This window comes from Pseudonaja textilis, chromosome 1, assembly GCF_049901715.1.
Source record: "Pseudonaja textilis isolate UNSWEBS1 chromosome 1, rPseTex1.2, whole genome shotgun sequence".
Lineage (NCBI taxonomy): Eukaryota > Metazoa > Chordata > Lepidosauria > Squamata > Elapidae > Pseudonaja > Pseudonaja textilis.
This window is the reverse complement of record NC_141990.1, coordinates 101,530,680-101,544,459: the sequence shown is the minus strand read 5'-3', so window position 1 is coordinate 101,544,459 and position 13,780 is coordinate 101,530,680.

Here is a 13,780-nt window from a genome sequence, read left to right as displayed (position 1 = left end):
AAATTTAGCCTGATAGCGGTACTTTAGATTATAAAACCCTGAAAGCACTTAGAACACGCATTAAACCCAGCCAAATACCCTATTGGTACTGCTGGGCTGAAATGGCTAGGACCAAAGACCTGACCGAGGGAAAAGATCAGGAAAAACCTGAAACCCATTCCCTGGAAGGAAAGACTGAGGCACAGATTATGGCTCCCCTTTTAAGAAAACCAGTGCCAGGCAGAAATAGGGGACAATTAGAATACTTTTTTACCCACACTCCCTTCTCTGCCTCTGACTTGGTCATCTGGAAAAAGGATACCCCAGCTTTCAGGGCTGATCCTCAAACAGTAATTCAAACCCTGAAATCTATCATAGACAGCCATAATCCATCCTGGGGTGATATGACCCAGCTGCTACAAGTCTTTCTAACTAAAGATGAACTATTAAAACTATTTGAAAAAACAGACCAAATAGCTAAACTACCAACTATCCCTGGACAGGCAGCCCCAGCCTGCATCACATGGCCAGTACATCGCCCTGACTGGGACTACAATGATACCAATCACTGGGATGAATACACAAGAGCAAAAAATAACTTACTAGAAGCTTTAGAGGAAATAGGTAAAAAGCCTTTAAACTGGTCCGAATTCCAAAAAACAACACAAAGAGAAAAGGAAAACTCTGATGCCTTTTGGGTCCACCTGTCAGAAGCAGCTATTGCACGTGCCCATCTAGACCTTAGCTGCCTGAAGGACCAAAGGATTTTAGCTTCAGCCTTTGTGGGTATCCATGGATATCAAAGAGCTTTTCCACTGCTTCGTCTCTAACTGGCCAACCTTAGAAATAGCAGAGTTGCGCAGGATCGCTAACTTTGTCTATGATCAAAGAGACAAACTGAAAGAGGAAGAGAAAAATAGGAAAAGGAGGATAGAAAGACAGGAGGACTTAAAAATGTTTGCTGTAATGCAACATGACGCCAGACAAACACCAGGTAAAACCCCCTATAATTCAAGGAAATGCTGGCATTGTGATAAAGCAGGCTGGTCGCAAGGCAAATGCCAGCATTGCTATAGGTGCAGACAGGAAGGGCATTTCAGCAGGCAATGTAGGCAACACCTTTCCCGCAACCGGTATCACCCATCACCTAGAAACATGAAACCAGGCAATAATCCAATCAATTACACCGAACAACAAAGCTTTAATCATCATGCACCACCCAGCGCTCCTTTTCCTCAGATAAATCATAACAATGGACCTTAATGGGAGCAAAGAAGGGAAAATGACCTGCCCCTTTCCTGACTAGAACATGAGAATGAAAACACTAAATTCATGGCTACCTTTAACGGGCTGGCTATTCCCCTAAAAAACAGCCCTGAAGGGGAACCCATTGTCACCATTCTTATAGGAGGAAAAAAATACAATTGCTTAGTTGATACTGGAGCCACCTCCTCATTACTGAACCACCATATAAAGCTTCAGTGGCTGAAGGCGCTTGGGATAGCATAATGGGAATGAGGGAGAAAATAATCTGTGTAGAATTTACCCACAACGTAACAGTAGAACTAGGACCTTTCACAGTAGACCATTCATTCACTATTTGCCCCCAGTTGCCACTATCCCTACTAGGAAGGGATCTCCTATGTAAAATGGGGGCTACCATAACATGTGGCAAACAGGGGCTGCAATTGGAGATCCCAGGAAAAGGCACACATAAGACAATCATGCTGATAACCAGCAACACAGGGCTTCATGAAGATTTAAAAAGCCTGCCACCCTCCTTATGGGGCTGGGATGCATCAGAAGTGGGACTACTTACCTGTTACTAACCAAGTGAAACATGGACCACCTCCATGCGTGCCCCAATATAAAATCCCTGCAGAGGTAATTCACCCCATAAAGAAATCAATACAAGCATACCTAAAGCAAGGAGTTCTCATTAAATGTACCTCTCCCTGCAACACCCCCATTTTTCCTGTGAAGAAATCTACAGTAGACAAAAGATGGAAACCCCATCTTTAGATTTGTGCATGATTTAAGGCTCATAAATAACCACGTGATACCAAGAGCCCCCATAGTGCCTAACCCATCAACTATAATCACCAAGGTGCCAGCCTCGGCCACCTATTTTTCTGTCATAGATTTGTGCTCTGCTTTTTTTAGCATTCTGGTGGACCCAGCATCCCAATATCTGTTTGCCTTTACTTGGCAAGACCAACAATATACCTGGACTCGATTGCCACAAGGCTACACTGAGTCTCCTACCCTATTCTCACAAATATTAAAGGCAGACCTTTCCTCCATTGCCCTACCACAGCAGTCCACTTTGATCTAATATGTTGATGATTTACTGCTGGCATCTCAGACCAAGCTAGCATGTAAAACAGACACCCTATACTTACTTGAAGCCCTGGCAGAAAGAGGGCACAAAGCCTCCCCTTCCAAATTACAATATTTAAAACAAGAAATAACATATCTGGGCTACATTATTGCACCAGGAATTAGAAAATTGGCCCCTAACCGGGTAGAGACCATTTTAGCCATGAAACCACCCCAGACAAAATGACAAGTAGGAGCCTTACTGGGAGGCTCTTACTGGGCTTCTGCCGCCCATGGATTCCCTCGTGTGGGGAATTAGCCCGACCATTCATTCAACTAACAGGCAAAAACATGCCTGACCCCATTGAATGGTCCAAACCTTTGGACAAAACACTTCAGACCATGAAACAAACCCTGGCATCAGCCCCAGCACTCGGGCTACCTGACTATAGGAAACCTTTCACCTTATTCATCCATGAAAAATTAGGTGTTGCCTCTGGCGTTCTGACACAGCCTTTTGTACACACACATTGACCAGTCGCTTACTATTCTGTAACCGTAGATCCAGTAGCTCAAGGGGCTGTCCCCTGCTTAAGAGCTGTGGCAGCTACAATCGAACTTGTGAAACGATCTAAGGATTTAGTCCTAGGACATCCACTATTGCTAAAAGTCCCCCATGCGATTCTCTTAAAGAGCCAGGCACAAGCTTTCACTCAGCAGCATTTGGCTCAATATGAAGCTGAACTTTTTACCTCTGATCACATTACGTTTGAGAGGTGTAATACTCTAAACCCAGCTACCCTGCTCCCCACAAAACAGGAGGAAGGTAATCTCCATGATTACCTCCATTTAGTGCATGACGCTGAACTACCCTGCTCCGATTTAACATGTATTTGTATTGCTTTGAACGTATATATAATTAGACATTCAAGGTGGGGTTCTGTGAGAATGACAAGCTTGGGTGAAACTCAACATAACCCAAAACTAGACAAACTGGTTTCCAGTGTAATAAATAAGGCAGAATCTTGTACAATAGCAAACAAGTTGAACAACTAAAAAAGGAAAAAGTATGTAATATAAAGTATAATACAATACATTACGGCAGAGGAGAAATCTTCAGATGACAAATCGGGAAGAATTCCCACTCGGAAGTCAAACAAAGTAATCTATGAAAATCTTGTTCTTAAATATATGTAAGATCTGGCAATTAAGTTTTCACATGGATTCTTTGCACATTCCAGGAAATAAGGCCATCTGGTTTATCATAACGCAAACTCTTACTTAACTTGTATTTGATATCAGGATGCAAGTACAAAAACAAGGTGTTTATCACTTTGGTACCAATGTACATTTTGTTATTCAATGTCATTGTAGTTAGAAGGAGAAAAATCCTTCTCCCTAAAAGCTTCCTTCTCAAATATTTTGACTCCCAAATGAAAAGAGAGGATTCACTGGAAAAGAACCTGATATTGGGAAAGATTAAAGGCAAAAGGAGAAGGGGAGTGCAGAGGATGGTTAAATAATGTTATTGATGCAATGGAAGGTGAGTCCTTGGGCAAACTCTGGGAGACAGTGGGAGGGCTGCTGTGCTTTGGTCATGAAGAATCAGACACAACTTAGCATAAAGGCCTCCTTTAAAGGGTCTGCTTTAGCCATTGCTTCAACTAATGGATTTTTTTTTTATTTGAGTGAATAGGTTTTTTAAAAAATATGGACTTTTATTTCTCAGAATCAGACAGATTACATTACTTTCAAAATGCAAAATAAAACCTTATCTTCAAATACAACATTATTTAAATGGAGGCAAAAAATAAGCATGATAAATCTTGCAGTTTACTGTGAAATAAAACAGTGTGGTAATTAATGGTAGATAGTTACAACCTCTTTAAGAGAGTCAGGACCTGACTGCTACAGTAAAATGGATTATAGCACACAGCTGTTTTTCTGCCATTCTGTGATGCAAAGCTGAGATTCATAGTCAGAGGAGATCATTGGACAGGTAGTTCATTCTTTAGTATTTGTTTTAAAAGGGATTCTAGCATGCCAGAAGCAAAGTGCCATAGTCCTTTCCAAAAATGCTTCTGTGCCCTCACTCTCACTCCATAAAACAATCTTGAATATTCACACAAGATAAAAATAATGGCTGCAGCCTAATACTTTCTTTGAAACTGACTGCTCCCCACCCTCAAGTAAAAAGGGAAAGGTAAACTGACTTAAAAACTAAATACTTTTTTTTTAAATAAGGAAAAGTTATAGGCCAGAGTGTGGTTTCTGTTAATTGAACTATTTGCAGTTTTAAACCAATCAGTTTAGCATAGTATGTTAACTCAACCAATATAGCTTAGTGAAATGAATGAATCTTGCCAAATAGTATAGCAATATTTTCTAACTTTCTGTCTTAATGTTATTTCAAGAATCAGATTGCAATTGAACTTTCATTATTATATCATAATTCATACAATGTGCAAATAAGTTCTAAATAATTTAATTATTTTGGATAAAACTGAAGTGTATTTGTTGCACTTTAGTACAAAAGGAAATGCCTGGATTAAGTAAGGGACTAATTTAAAAAAAATTATTTCCATACAGAATTTTGCAGTAGTTGTCCCATGCTCTTGCAAACTTATCTTGACACCACTAGGTGTCAGTCGTGTCTCTATCATTTCTGTAACTTTTCTCATGATAAAAAGCGCTGCAAATTCAAAAATATTTAAGGAAAGCTTAATTTAATGAACAGTTGTTTGAAAATTCATTAACCAAAATGTTCCAAGAGGGCACTTATTTTTCCAGGTTTAAAAAATAAGACAGCAAATAGATGTTTCCACAGACTGACTACTACGCTTGTTTAAAATAATTTCCCATAAAATCTCAAATGAAAATACCAAAGATATTGGTCCTCCCCTTCCCCTCATATTACTGAGAGTCACTGCTATGCTATCTGGATTTTGGTGGCTGGCTTATTTTTAAAAAATATAAAAAACGTAATCACTGACTAGAAAAGTTTACTACCTTAACCATGATTTGTTGAATAATCCAGTGATAAGCTTACATATTGCATTAAATGTCATACAAACATGGTGTATGATTGCAGTCGACTTCTTTGTTGGAGAAAGTTGCAATATTTCAAACAGCCATTATATTATTGACTAACAGTGCATAATGCAAATTCCATTACAAGTTCTTAAAATTTAAATGATGCATACATTAAAGCAAAACTAAATGGGAACTCTAAATTAGTCTGCTGCATTCCTCCTACCTGCTGCAAAATACCAAAACCAGAAACTGATTGGATTCTATGTTCCAACCATGGAAGTAATGGTGGAGGAAGCGATGAGATGTGCATTATAACATTATAGCACCAAGGCTGTTCTTTTTATAATTATAGCATCATATTATGAACATGTATGTAAGGGGTGGGATTTGCATATTTTATTAGAATTATATATAAACTGCTTAGAGTCTATTGATATGGGGTATAAATCTCATATATAAAGCTAACCATGAGTCCACTATGAACTGCAGTTAAGCTTAACATTACCATACTTATAAAAGGATCTCGTGGTAGAAAACTCATAATATATCCTGAATCCTCAATGGTTATTGAAGTGCATCAGATTAATCTCATGTTAAAATTGTTGTGGCTTGTGGCTTAGTTAAATTGGGGGGGGAAAAAACCCATGAGAACATCTAGGGTTTATTTAAAATTACCTCTGTTAGGGATTTAGGGTGTAGTAGGATAAGTTGCCAGGATAAGTTTGTACCATGGTTTGGTACAATTGTACAAAGGCCTACTATTGCAGGAAAAAATGAATATTATTGCTCAGATGTTTCCTTTCCTATAAATAGGAGGCACATTTTAATACATGTGGTATTTTAATACATATGACCAGAAATGAAACCTGCAAGTCCATACTGTTTTTAATATTTTTAACAAAAGATTCCTGCAAGTATGGCAGCATTTCCAATAAACCAGGTTTTCATCTGTAATTCAGCTACACATTTGTTTTTAAAAAATCCATTAAACATATTAAACTTATCCCAGAAGAAGAAATGAAGTTAATAACCTAATTATTTGAAATTATAGCATGGTTGAAAACTTACACAACTGCTCCAACCAGTTCTAGATATGTGATGGACAGGCATTGATAGCACCATGCAGCCTGCTCAATTGCAAATACTGTATTGCTAGTGTTTGCTCAGCTCGGCTCCCTGAAGTAATAAAACTACTGCTAAATAGAGCATCTACTTTCAGTAGCATACATGGTGAGGTGAACTGACTGATTTATATCATTAGATAGATTTATTTTAATGACAGTAACACAATATTATACAGCATATACTTAATCTTGTTATATATACTATACATACATACTATATACCTACTCAGAAGCATGAATTAAATTTATTTACTCTCTCAGGTAAGCATGGATAAAGCCCAGCAAAAAATAGTAATGTTTTATTAGTAATTTTATTTCTAGCATCTGTTGTTGTAGTTGCTGTTGCTCAAGTCATATGTTTAGAGTGGATTTGGCATTCTTGTCCACTTATCAAGTCCTTTCCAAGGACTAGGATAAGCAGATGTTATTGTTTAATAATATAGATACCACAGGATGTCTAACTAAAGGTGCCTTTTTGAAATGACGGGTGGTGATATTGTCAGTGCTGATGATGTCCAAATGGTGCTACAGATATTTTTGGGATTGCACCCAAGGCACCTAATAATTACTATTGGTACTAACTTTGCTTTCTGTTGTGACAGACCTGCTACTTCTATTTGCAGTTCTTTGTATTTTGAGATTTTCTCCAGTTCCTTATCTTCTGTTATTTCTTGCTTGCAGGCAAATGGTAAATCTTGCAGATATTCCAATGCACTATTGTTGCTGCATTGTCATAGTAATATTATTATTATTTATTCCTTCACTGAATGACATGCAAACATGTAAAAGATAGTGCTTTGCTACTTTCCTTAAAATAACAATTGAGATATGTTTTGCTAAGTGTCAGGTGCCTAGGCAATTGGTTTTTTTGGATCCAGAGACAATAATAAGCACAGCAGTAAATAAATGGGTGTTAAACTTTATTATTAGCTCAAGCAAACAGATTTAAAAGCATAACATCAAAAAGCATACCTACCAAGCAAATCTATTACAAGCTGCCAGGAGCTCCTTAATAACAGCAGCGAAGATGCCCCATGGGTAGTCAGTTTCCACAGTACCTAATGGTAGGTTCTGTATAGCTCTTCCCTAATAACAACCCCACAGTTTTTGTCAAAACTTCATGGCCTGCTGGACATATGACCTGAGAGTTTCACAGGAAAAGAAACTTCCTCTCCCTTCTCCTTTGTGCAGCAAGCGAAAATGGGGGGAAAAGCAGGCTAGCTCAGAATGAGCTCTAAACTTCCACACTTTTCTTAATATGGAGAAATCAAAATAGGTCACTAAGCTCCTTGAAGTAATAATGGTTCCTCCACTTTGCCACTACAGGATAAAAAACAATTACTATCCACCTGCCTTCAGTCGAGGACCTGCATACTGCACGAGTCAAAAAGAGGGCTGTGAAAATATTTACAATTATTTACAGACCCCTCACATCCCGGACATAAACCGTTTCAACTCCTTCCCTCAAAACGATGCTATAGAGCACTGCACACCAGAACAACTAGACACAAAAACAGTTTTTTTCTGAACGCTATCACTCTGCTAAACAAATAATTCCCTCAACACTGTTCAATTATTTACAAAGTGTACACTACTATTACTGTTAATCTTCTTATCACTCCTTATCATCCATCCCCTCCCACTTGTGACTGTATGACTATAACTTTGTCGCTTGTATCCTTACGATTTATATTGACTGTTTCCTAGTATGATTTGATTGTTGATTGACTATGACTATCATTAAGTGTTGTACATTATGATTCTTGATTCTTAACGAATGTATCTTTTCTTTATGTATACTGAGAGTATTTACACCAAGACAAATTCCTTGTGTGTCCAATCACACTTGGCCAATAAAGTATTCTATTCTATTCTGTTCTGTTCCGTTCCATTCTATTCTATTCTAATGTAGTTGTAGGTTTAGTCTTTTAAAGATATACAAAAAGGTCAGAGAACATTTATTAATTTAAACATATTCCCATATTTTAAACCCAAGATTTGGGCTTCTTTGATCCAAAATTATCATCTCTCTCTGTTTTTCCAGATTGTGAGTCAATAACAAGTAATAAACTAGCCGGATCTGATTTCTGCTGGAGTTAATTTTGTCATGGAGCCATTGGAAGCAACAAGAAAAGTTTGAAGTCATACATACTTCAGATGTGTCTCCACTGGAAGAATATCAGCTTCCACACTATGCTTATTGGAATCATAGATTGCTACTTTAGACTAAAATAACCAGCTGTGATTGTCTCCTGTGAATACTGGCCCAGTTCTCCTAGTTGTCTATTTTAAGCATTTAGAAGAAATAGAATATGTAGTACTGTGCAACCTCATCTTACAACAACTTCATAGATCTAACATAGATTTGTAGAGTGCATGATAATATGAAGGAGTAGTTACTTTCACCCATCTAAGGGAACTGACAAAATAATTTGGTAAATCACTGGCTAATATTGTTATGTTAATCAGATACATGGATATGTTTATAATACTATTTCTCAATAAATAAAGTCAAATATTTAACCAACTAACCATACTATTGGCAACCTGCTTTCTTGTATATGCATGAAAAAGAAAACTCTGAATTAGGGGTGGGGTGGGGCTAATTTAAATCCAAGTATTAAGTTTAGCCTAAGTCTCTCTTTTGTTATAACTTAAATAAATTAATGTTATAGATCACGGCAAATTAATAAATATGTGATACCACTGAAAAAACTAAAATATAGACTTAGCAATAGCTGCTGTAATTTGGGTAATATCTTTATTGCATCAATAGTTGTGTAACAATTCTTGGCCTAAGCTTGCTTCAGACACAATATAAACTGTTTACTGCAATAGTAAAACCCAAAATTATTTTCTTTTACTTAGTCACACCCAATACCCTTTGGCCCCAAATAGTTGCTGTGTTAGTATGCTTCTACTCTTTCATGTACTTTCAAGCAAAAATAAAGTATTTAATTGAACTTGGGGCTGAACTTTCAAGTTGACTTGCTATATATTTCTTTTTTAAAAGTGCATTTCCTAATGGTAGATAATGAATAAATAATCAAATCAGCTGATGGTTTGCTATAATCACCAACTTTATAGCACCTAGGGCAGGGGTCTTCAAACTTGACAGCTGTGAGACTTGTGGACTTCAACTCCCAGAATTCCTCCTCCAATCCTGTTAGCTCAGGAATTCTGGGAGTTGACGTCCACAAGTCTTAAAGTTGCCAAGTTTGAAGACCCTTGACCTAAGGTATAAAGGCAAAACAATGCTTTACATACATGGCAGGTCAGACTGACTGCATTCCTTAGACTAAAAATGTCTTCTCCCAGGATTGCACAGCTATCTTGCAATCCAGGGCAAAAATACTACTGCTTTCTGGCTGAGGAATTCTTGGAGTTGAAGTCCACAAGTTGGAGACCCCTGTTATAGAGTACTAGGAACCCCATAGCCCTTTTAGGTTTTGAACCTGACACAGTCCCCACAGCTGAGTTAAGTGGCCTCAGGTAGCCAACCCTGATTAACCTTTAAAACTCAGTAGTCCCTGATCTGTATTTAATACTTGGGGAGATTTCTTTCACCAAGAAATCCCAGTTCTTTAGGCTAGACTGGGAAGCCAAACAAGCAAACAAACAAACAAAAGATCTGGAAGAAGGCAGAATGATTATTCTGTATAATTGCTATGAAAATAATATTCATGAAGTTCCTTGGTGTGAGACTCAGTTCAAAGGTTTTTTTTGAAAAAATAAATCTTTAACTATAGGTTTCAAAGAATACCCACTTATAAATCAGGATGTATCAATTTACCCAGGACATTGGAGAGCAGCTCTCACACTTATATGTATAAGCATCCACAATGGTTTAAGTGCTTCTTGCTAAAATACCAGCTTTTGATTTGATTTGTTCAACATAATTTCATATGTATCTTCCAAAAATGCAAAAGAAACAGCACTTTCAACTCCAAGATACAAAATATTCCTAACTGACTGAAATTAGGATATATTTGTCAGGTGCAAACAGCCACTAGCCACTTTATTATTTTAATCTATGCCTATTTCACAGGAATCTTTCCAGACTGGCAGCTTTTGTTTAGGAAATTTGACATATTAGGGTTAAAGGCATTCAGAGCAGGAGTGGTGAACAGATGTCAGACCTTATCCTCTTGTGTTTATGTAACAAGTCCAGACTAATTCCCTGCTTGAGCCCTTCTCCCAGCTTGGACAGTTGTTCTCCACAATATAGATGGTGCAGTGGTTAGAATGCAGTACTGCAGGCTAAGTCACTGTTCACTCCAGGAGTTCGATCCTGACCAGCTCAAGATTGACTCATCTTTCCAAGGTCAGTAAAATGAGGACCCAGATTGGGGGCAATATGCTGACTCTAAATAACTTAGGGAGGGCTGTAAAGCACCATGAAATGATATATAAGTGCTAATATTAGCATCTTCTAAACATTAATTTTCTAAAAAATACATTCCATCTTCAATAATATCTAGAGAAATCAGAGATCAATTAAGAAGCATTGGCCCTGAAAACCTGGTATTCTCTTAATGGTTAATGCAGGTTAATGAAACCATTTGGATTTCAGAAATTTCTGGAGAATCTATCACACTAATCCAAAACTCACTGTGTGATTATGCTTGGCTACCATCTAAAAAGACTTGTCTTCCTGTTTGTTGTCAGGTCCCTATGTATTTTCCAGTTTATCATGAACCTATGTTTATAAAGGAAGAAGAGCTGTTGATTGTTGCTAAAGCTAGGTAGTTGTAGCATAATTCATCAGAACAATTTTGCAGTACTAACAATCTGCCATGATATATTTGTTCATTACTACTGTGGCTTCCTGCAGCACCGAAAGGAACTGAAAAGTAAGGATAAGCTAGACAGGGGGCATTTCATCCTTCATTAAATTTCCAAAAAGAAACTCAAGTGCTAGTTCTGAATAGTCTTAATATATATCTTATGAACCTAAAATATCTACATTTAAACCTGGTGGAATTTAAATTCCACTGGGTGGGGAAACTTGCAAGAGAGGCTGGTAACCACATAAAACTCTTACCATCTCTATTTTACGTTACTAAATCCAATGTATTTATATGAAAACAAGGATCCCAGACATCAAAGTATGGTTAGTTGATGAGACATATTAATTTGTTCTTTTAACATCTACCTTTTATATAATATTAAAATATCAAACAGCTCTTGTTATTGAGGGATCTACTTAATATGTCATGAGGTAGTAATGTCTTTTGAAGACAGGACAGTCTCAGACTATAATCTTGTACTGATTTACCTGATAGGTTTGTACTGTCAGACTCTCTTCTGCTTAGGCAACATTAAAACAAACCTGTTTCTCAGCTAAATGAAAATAAAGGTGGAATTATTTTTTAATTCAGTGACAACAAACTCATGGTCCTATAGTCATTTTTGCAGTACTATCAGTAAACCTTTAGGTTCCACTGGTGAAATTTGACAGTCAAAATAACCAATTCACTGCAAAACGATGTTTTGCTTTGTGTTTACTGTTTGCAAAAATAAGGGATAAAATAAGTGTGTAAGATCTCTGGAAGGTTTAGCAATCATTTTTGGTCTTCAAATGCACTATAGGTAGTCCTCGACTGACAACTGCAATTGAGCCCAAGATTTAAGTTGCTAAGCGAGACATTAGTTAAGTGAGTTTTGACCCATTTTATGACTTTTCTTGCTACAGTTGTTAAGTGAATGATCACAATTGTTAAGCTAGTAACACAGTTGTTAAGTGAATCTGGCTTCCCCACTGACTTTGCTTGTCAGAAGGTTGCAAAAAGGGGATCACATGACCCTGGGACACTGTCATAAATATAAACCAGCTGCCAAGCACCTGAACTTTGATAACATGACCAAGGGAATGCTACAACAGTTATAATTGTGAAGAACCCTCATAAGTTGTTTTTTTTTATACCGCTGTATCCTTGAACGGTCACTAAAGAAACTGTTGTAAGTGAAGGACTATCTCTACTGTGGCAAAAAAAAAAAAAAATTGTTCAGTGTCAATATCACTGCATTGTTGGACAATGCAGCCCTTGCAGCCCTTCAAGTTTCAACAAATATTTAAAAGTAAAGTATAGTTCTTGGCCATAAAAATTGGGATGCTTCTAATCTTTTAACAATCCAAAGGCCAGCCTGCAGCATAGATTTGTATGTGCACCAGAGGTGGTTTTCAGCAGGTTCTGATCAGTTCTGGAGAACCGTTAGCGGAAATTTTGAGTAGTTTGGAAAACCAGTAGCGGAAATCTTGAGTAGTTCAGAATTCCACCTCTGACTGGCCCTGCCTCCACCTATTCTCTGCCTCCAGAGTCCCAGCTGATTGGCTGGGTCTTCTTTGGTTGCTTTGCACAGGAGAATGGAGCTGGAAAGCAGGTCAGTGGGGGGGAGGGAATGGGATTTTGCAGTATCCTTCCCCCAGAGTGGGGTTTAATGGATATTTTACAGTATCCTTCTGTTAGGAATCTGTCCACCAATTAGTTGGGTTGGCAATATATAAACCAACAATGTATGTTTGTAGCTTTAAGACAAAATCTGTATTGATTTATACTATATTCTGATTGATTATATTGCAAATTACCATAAGAGGGAGCTAAAGATCATAGCTTGCTCTCTGACATTCTGTCTCTCTGACAGAAGCTTACTCTCAAATGTTTTCATTTTCAAACTGGCTGATCTACACTTTAATATTTTTCATGGTATTTTGGTTAAAACGTGAGAGTTGACGTATAAGTTTCCACACAATTTGCAGTAAAAAAGATTTTTAAAAAAAAAATATATACAAAACCTTGGTGCAATTCTAAATAAAACCAAATTACCATGTATATCTGTAAATGAGCCAAGAACTTTAGCCAAATGCACCCAAAGAATTGGATTCGGCATATCTGTGTATGAGCTTATTTGCGAGTATATATGCTAATTCTTTTTAAAAGTATCTCTATCTGACATATATATGCTTGTGGATAAGCTCATCCATGCATACGTCAACTCTCACATTTTTAATCAAAATACCATGAAAAATATCTAAGTGTAGATCAGTCAGTTTGAAAATGAAAACGTTTGAGAGTAAGCTTATCCATGGATGATGCATTTACATGGTATTTTGATTAAAAATTCAAGGGTTGTTTCCTGAAATCACTACTCTAGTATCAGACTCTGCCAACTCTCTTGCAAAACCCACCAAATTCTTCCTTGCCCCAAATCTGATGGAACTCCTTTCTTTTCTTCTATTGGTTTTCAGAAGTCAGGTAATACCCTTTGGGCAAGCTGGTTTGTTTTTGAAAAGCTGGCTGTACCTATTATGCCAACATATTGCT